Here is an 8133-nt window from a genome sequence, read left to right on the forward strand (position 1 = left end):
AGATAGTGGCTTGATATATTTGAAGTGAGCCACCCTAGTCCAGAGACTGTCAGCAGTAAGTAGACTCCAACCAAGCTTAGCTGCCAGCGCTTTAGAGAACATAGCCAGTCTCTTGATTCCCCAACCTCCCCATCTCTTGGGTTTTGTGATAGTCTCCCATTTAACCCATGCGAAAATGCGGCCTGTCTGGTGCCCTTTCCACAGGAATCGACAGCATATACTCTGTAGTCGATTCAGGATACCTCTAGGTATCCAAGCCAGGGCCATCCAATACACCGGAGTAGCTTCTATGACTGCCTTGATTAGTACAAGTCTGCCTGCTCTCGAAAGATATTTGTGGTACCAGACTTGGAGCCTTTTTTCTACCTTGGAAATGAGCCATAACCAATCTGCTATTTTATACCCCGCAGACTTCAGTCTGAAACCCAGATACTTAATGCCATCCGACAGCTCCATGCTGGCAAATGGAAAGCGCTGTGAGGCAAAATTTACTTCATGTGCCGAACATCCAATAGAAGTGATAGTAGATTTATTGTTGTTAATTTGCATACCCGTAGCCTGTTGGAAGAGTCGAAAGGAGTTATGAAGGGAGGAGGAGTCACCGATACTGCCATTGAGGAAGATGAGGATGTCATCCACGAATAGGAGGTGAGTAAGGTAAAGTTCATCCACTATTTTGATACCTGTGAGCTGTCGCCGTGCTTTGGTGGATGAGATAATCCTGCTCAGACCTTCCATAATCAGAAGGAACAGTAACGGAGATAGGGGGCATCCCTGTCTAAGCCCTCTCTCTGCTGTGAAGAATGGTGTCGCTTCTCCATTGAGGAGGATGCTGTAGGAGACATCCAAAATGCAGCTCATCATCCATTTGATAAAGTTGAAAGGGAAGCCAAGATGAGTGAGCAGTAGCCTAAGATACAACCAGTTGGTACGGTCGAATGCCTTAGAGAGGTCAACCTTGAGAATCATACCCTTCTGTTTCTTGATGTGCAGGGTATGCATGAGCTCTTGGGCTGAAGCAATGGCTTCATGTATCTGCCTGTGGTGTAGGAATGCAAACTGTTCTGATGATATATGCTGCAAGAGAATGGGCTTGATCCGGTTGGCAATTATCTTTGCAATAATCTTATAAAGACAGTTGCATAATGATATGGGTCTGAAGTCATCGAATGAGGCCGGGTTATCAGTCTTAGGTATGAGGGCGATGAATGTAGATTTAATGGCTGATGATATTCTGCCTCTTTTCCTACTGTCCTCCACAATGCTCAGTAAGTCCTGACCCAGGATGTCAAAAAAGGAGATGTAAAATTCAATTGTCCACCCATCTGGTCCAGGACTTTTGTCCTTTTTGAACCATTTCAGGGTTGCCTCAAGTTCCTCCAAGGTCACCTCCTTTAAAATCTCGTCCGAACTTTCCTGGTCCACATATCTGGGGAAGAGCTCTGCAATACGCATGATCTCCAGAATATTAACATTCCTAGGAGCCTTGTAGATGCCTCGGAAGTGTTCAGATGCCAGTCTTGCCAAATTTTGCTGATCTGAGATTGTATGGCCCTGATCATCTTTAAGTTCCCAGATAGTGTTGATAGCTTTGCGCCCATTGGCAAATTTGTGGTAGAACTTAGTGTTGTTATCACCCTCTGTGAGCCAAATAGCCCTGCTTCTCAGCCTCATACTTTCTTCTCTTTCCTTCAAGATTTGTGTACGCTGGGCTATCAAAAGATTATACTGCTCCTTGTTCTCAGGCGAGTTGAAGTTCCCTGTAGAAGAGTTTTCATACTCCGATATGAATCTCTCTGCCTCCATAAGAGTATGATTGTCTTGAATCCTCTTCTGATGAGCCCACCTTTTAGTGACCAGCTTGAGCTCAGATAACTTCCGGACAAATCCCGTGGGCAGGTCCTCCTCCTCCCGAATAGGGTTATTTTGCCAGAATTCCTGTACCAGGTGGATATATGAGGGATCTCGCAGCCATGCAGCATTGAATTTAAAAGGACTTTTGATCTTGTGGGTAAGGCCATCAATCTCGAGGAAAATGGGTCTGTGATCCGATAGACCACCGGATCCTACCCATTGTCTAGCCCTGGGGAGATCACTATATAAATGCTCTTTAATAAGAAAGCGATCAAGTCTCCTAGCCAGACTCTGTTCCCCACTTCTATTATTGGACCAGGTATACTGGAGTCTAGCAGAAGGGATGTCGACCCAGTGGTGGTCTTCCAATAGAGAGGAAAAGGAGTCTGAGAGGGAGTCCACTTGTGCCATATGCCCCCATGATTCACAATAACCCACGGAGAAATTAAGGTCCCCTCCCAGAATAATATTATTTGCTTGCAGTAGCTCTCTCTCAAATAAGGATCTCCAAAATGTGAGACGATCAGAGCAGGGTCCATAGACATTAATCAGACGGAGGTCCCTATCCAGAGTATGAACATGAATGTCGATACCAATGAAACCCTTGCCCCCCCAATAATTACATATATCAATGGATTTATTACAGACACCTATGGCAAGGCCCCCAGATCGGCCAGCAGCGTCCAGAGCATGAAAGGTCCAATGCGGAAGCCAAGAAGATAGGGTGCGAACCAGAATGTCCACTGGACAGAGGGTCTCTTGAAGGAAGATGATATCCAGATGATCCGAGGTAATAAGCCTCCTGAGTGCTAGTTTTTTAGCGGAACTAGCAAACCCTCTACAATTGAAGGAGAGGATTTTCATAAGGAAGGAGGGGGAGGGCCATCCTTCGCTCTAAGGGCCCCAAAAATAGTGTGCTGCCGTCCGAGGGCAACCTCCTCGTCCGCCGTCTTCCTGGCTTTAGTTATGCGAGACGGACGACCACGACCTATCTTAAGATGTGAAGGAGGATTCATAGGGTCAAGGCCAATCACATCGGGTCCCCTGTCCTTATTCCGGGGGCGAAGGGAGTAACGGGGTGATTGCTTGATTAATGCAGAGGTCGATGAGATCAGAGATGGGGGAGCCAGGGGAGGGGGAGGAGGAATCGAACAAGAGAGAGATGCATGTGACAGTGAATGATGGATGTGAGTAACAGGCGGATCAGCATGTGTAATGAAAGATGATATACAGGATGCATGCAAATTCAAAGAGATAGGAGAAGAAGACATACCCGTAACCGCAGTGTCCTTTGGAGGGTTCAGTGAGTGCTCCTGAGCCTCTGAGGACGAAGGCGGTGGCGGGGGCGGAGGATCATGAGCTGAATGAGCAAGTCCATTACCTTCAGTAGGCGCAGCATCCCTTGTAGTGCTTTGAGGGGCAACAGGAGGCTGTTCAGGCTGCTGATTCAATGGAGTCGAGTTGTCAATCTCCGTAGCCTCTTCCTGTGCATTCCGTTGGGATTTCCGAAGGAGTGGGCAGTCTCTGTAGAGGTGCCCGACTTTGTGGCATCTGCGGCAACGATATGGGATGCCCTCGTAGTCGATAATCTGCCTTCGCGCTGAGTCTCTCCACTGTATAGTGATATATTCATATAGTCCTCCGCGAGTGTCCATATATATAAGTATCCTGGCATAGGCCATCATACCAGTCTGGAGATAAGATTTGTCATAGCCCATATAGGAACCCAGGGCGTTGCCAATGCGCTTGAATATTTCCTCTGACCAATATTGTAGGGGAAGACCTGGGAGCCGTATCCAAATAGGGCCAACCCCAATCTGCTCCGTCTCAGGATCGAATAACGGAGTCCACCGCTTGAGCAGCACAGGTGCATGGTCAAAATGCCAGTGGGAGGACAAAACCTAGTTTGTGTGGTCGGCACGCGCGAACCGAAGTGAAAACCATCCCCTCACAAATGTCTGCACAAACGGAAGATCTACTAAGTGTTGTCCCCAGACCTCAGAAGCCCATGCCTTCAAGCGTGCCGCCGTATAATTTCGTCCCCTAATGCGCCCAACCAAAACCCGGTCCGCGAAATCCATAGCTTCGCCCCACTGTATGTCCTCTTCCAGTCTGAGGAAGTAATCCGCTTCTCGTGACTTAAAACATTTAGATTTCTTTCTAGGGCCTCCAGAATGTGAAGGGTTCCTCAGAGGATGTGATGCCGAAGGAGGCGTATGAGCAGGAATTGATGGATGTAAAGATACAGGGATGCCAGCAAAAGGGGCGTGTGAAATACCAGATAGGGGATCCGAAAGGGGGGGTACGGATGAGAAACTGCCTGACGAGGGACCAAAGTAACCCACAGAGCCGGAGGTGACGAGAGCCAGGTTAGGGTTATGCGCGAAGTGTGAAGAGCCAATTGTCGGTGGAGTTAACCCGAGGGAGGGGTTTAAGGAACCAGCAACAAACCCAAGGGTCGCCGGGGAATGAGGAGGCGTCGAGAGGGCCGGCCAGGTGGGCGGGTCGTCCGGAAGAACCACGGGCATGGATCTGGAGGATTCTCCATGCACATACTGAGAGTAAACCCCAGAATAATCACCATACAATATTCCTTCTGAGCTGGCATTGGGGGTTTTCCAGATGGAGACCCCTTCCAAGGGGTCCGCAGAGTAGTCCACGCTCTCCAAGTCTTCCATGATAACGACTCCTCGAAACGGTGTGCAAAACAATCGGTGCAGAAAGTCCCGGCGATAATGACAAGGCACAGATGAAAGTAAAAAACCCCAAGGTAAATTAACAAATAGCTGGTGCAGTTAACGTCCGTGAAAGTTACCTGACTGAAGACAACATCAAGGTAAACGGGAGACCTGGAGGTAAGTAACCAAACGGCAGCGGGCGCGGAAGCATCGAACGGCGGATGTACAGGCAGCGGTAACGGAAGGAGTATCCAGCGTCAGGATGAAACAAAGGAAGTTGCGATGCGCGAAACAGAGCCTGTAGGGTTCTAAAACCCTAGCCAAACCCTGACTGCACGGATAACCTACACGCGAGTCGCTCCATCCTCCGCCCAATGGGATACCAATTGTTAAGTTTATTTAATGGAATGCATCCTTGTTGATCAAGTCATGTTAAGGTTACCTTTATGATATTTATTAAGTTCAGTTTGATAGATCCTTGTAATGTGTTCGGAACTCTATCCTTGGGGAATGGAACATGAACTCTGTAAGGGCCATTTCAACTTTAGTGGGTTACTCTCAAATTTCTGTATCTTATTTGATCTTCAACTAAAAATATGATTCCAATATATGAAGTTGAATCTCCTGGATTTAAATTTTCAAAATATGATTCCAACTTCCAATAAATGAAATTGAAGCTCCTAGAATACAATTTTCTTTGGAGCCCAACTGCATGCTACTATCACTGGAATAACATTCTCACATAATTTTTTTCCAACATCTTTTATTTGCCTTTTTGAATAAGAAAATGGAAGGAAATATATGCGTGTATTTTTAAGTCAAAATTAAAATAACCATAAACAACACCATGAAACTTCTTGTAAATTACAAATACAACTGTTCAATAGATAACATATCTCGGTAGAAAAAACCAATTGTAGAGGGATATTGTTTCCACCCAGATGTAGAAATCCCAAAGACTCACCCCAAGTCCAAGGCGAAGATGTGATAAGGAAAAACTCTCCCCAAAACAACAACAATGTGAAAACCAATTGTCTCTGTAATCACGCACACATGTAGTAATAGGTCACATTTTTGGAGTTGATTGGGTTTATCTTTTATGTTTTTGGTTATGTTTTTTTGTTGGGATTTTGGAATCAACTGAGTGGGCTTTTTGTCCCTTATTTCACTCTCTTTTAATAGACTTCTATGGACCCTTTCTGAGGCTACATGCACAGGTCCTAGAGGTCATATTTACCCTACTTCCTTGCAAGGGTTTGGCCTTCAAAGAATACAAGGGAAAGTTGAGACATCCATTTGCACAAGACTATTTTTTGGTTCATCTATAGACGAGGCGAAGTTTCCTTGCAAATTGTTGAGGTTGATATGAGGCTATCGTGGGTTTATATAAGGCTAAATGAGTAATAAATATATTAATTTTAAAATCAATTACTTATTAAAAAAATTATTTTATATACAAGTTGGTTATATAAGCAATTGCATTACTTATTTTAAGAAGATTCCCAAAATACTTTGAAAAATAGAATATATGAATTTAAAATGAGTTTCAAAATTTTAATAATATTAATTTTCATAATTAATTAAATTATTTTTATTAAATGAATTTTATTAAAAATAATAATAATAATGTTTAGGAAAAGCATCTTACAATTAGTTAATGTTTTAGTTGTAGTGTCAACCAGCAATGTAAGTGATTTGTTTTAATATTTGCAAATCACAAATTTCTCCGCTTTTCATTTACCATGTAAAACGTTGTAATTTTTTTATTTAAAAAATAAAGTGTGTTGCCAATAATCTATTGAGTTTTAAGTATGAAAGCGTTCTAGACTTAATATTTTGATATGAATGGTTTGGTTTTGGTTTTGTTCTTTTAATATCAAATGTGCTGGTACGGGATGGTCATCATGGTTATTGCCTTGGTCACTTGTGAGCTTTATATATGCTTGACTATCTATAGAGGTGTCTTCCTTTTAATAACCCTATCGGCCTCTCTTTGTACCTTTTGGGACAATTGCTAGTATAAACACAATTAAATATTTAATAATACTCGTTATTTTTTTATTGCCAAATATTCAACAAATTAGTAGTCCAGATAAAAATACGCAGTTCACCCCAACTACCCATCATCAAAAATGAAGTAGAATTGGAGTGATATGAAAGTAAACAACTCTTCTTAATGAATTTAAGAGGTCACAAGTTTTCAAAATAATTTTTCTCATAATTTGTTATTTTTAAAGTATTGGCACACCACTGTGATTCCCAGTGAAAAGACTTAATCCCCAAACCCAACTTAATTATTTTTTATTAATCATAGTAAAAAGAAATTTGAAATATAAAACATGGTGAAAATAAATTTGATAATGGGAACACTCACTAATAAAATGAAAGAAGCATAGTTATTCGATAATTCCTAGAGTAAAATTCTATCTATCAAATTGACTTTTCTTAAATAAAAATTTACATAATTTTATTATTTATAAAGAATCCATGATAAGAAAGAGTAAGAATTTATTTATTAAATTGATTTTTCTTAAATAAAAATTTCCACAATTTTATTATTTATAAAGAATCTATGATGAGATAGTTTTTAAAGTTAATTTTTGTTTTTAAATTAATTGAAGAATGAAGATTTTACTAGTATAGATATATTGAAGGGAAGAGATAGTTCTGCAAAGTTACTATATGGGACCATTGCGTTGATCAATCAACGAATCTTTAGCATAATGAGGTTGCAAAAAGATTAGGTGTAGATCAAAGGATCCTCAAGGTAGGCTTCAACCAGCTAAAGACTTCTAGGAAGCGTCTTTCCAAAAGCAGCTAGATATCCAAAGTTTGATGTGCATTCCAATTGAATTGGGGAGTACAATAAATAAATAGTAGATCATAGTTTAAATAGAAAGTTCCTGGCATTTGACCATCCAAATAAGTCATCACTACTAGATTCAACACAATGGAAGCCAAAGGAATAGATCAAATTGGAGTTCGGGGAAAAATAAATTTTCACACTAATCTTTGCTAATGGGTAAGATAGCATGAGGGTTTTCGAAAATGGCCCATACTTCTTCAACTTTGTAGGATTATACCTTAGGTTTTAGACAAAGAGATTTGCTCAAGTAAAATGGATTTTACGGTATCCCCGGTTTCGATCTGCATGTACTCCTTATTACAGATCCATTTGGGCACATCAACCCCAAATTACAGATCGATACTATTAGGACCCATCAAACCTTAGTACAAGTTGTTACATGTCCTAAAGAAGTTAGTCATCAGAATGCCTTACTTCCAAAGAAGTTCCATCACTGAAAACATCCAAAAACTACCTCTAAGAAGATCAGCGTAGGTAGGCTTTCATTAAGGTGCACTGCAATGCAAACCATACACTGATAAGGTGCTATGCAGCGCACTTGGTCCCTCTGTGGCCTGCGTTGAGCGAATTTGAACAAATTTTCGTGAGGGTTTGAAGATTCCTTATCCATTGAAAGCCTCTAGAAGTTTCTCAATGCTACTTGCTCCTTTGATTTCACATTTGGATGAGAAAGGGAGTTAGGAAGCATCAATCCCCTATCCCTTATTCCATGGAACTGATTTCTAAATTTAGAAA

Source organism: Pinus tabuliformis, chromosome 5_1, assembly GCF_031772625.1.
Source record: "Pinus tabuliformis cultivar Carrire ecotype Pingquan chromosome 5_1, CPIR1, whole genome shotgun sequence".
Taxonomy (NCBI): Eukaryota; Viridiplantae; Streptophyta; class Pinopsida; order Pinales; family Pinaceae; genus Pinus; species Pinus tabuliformis.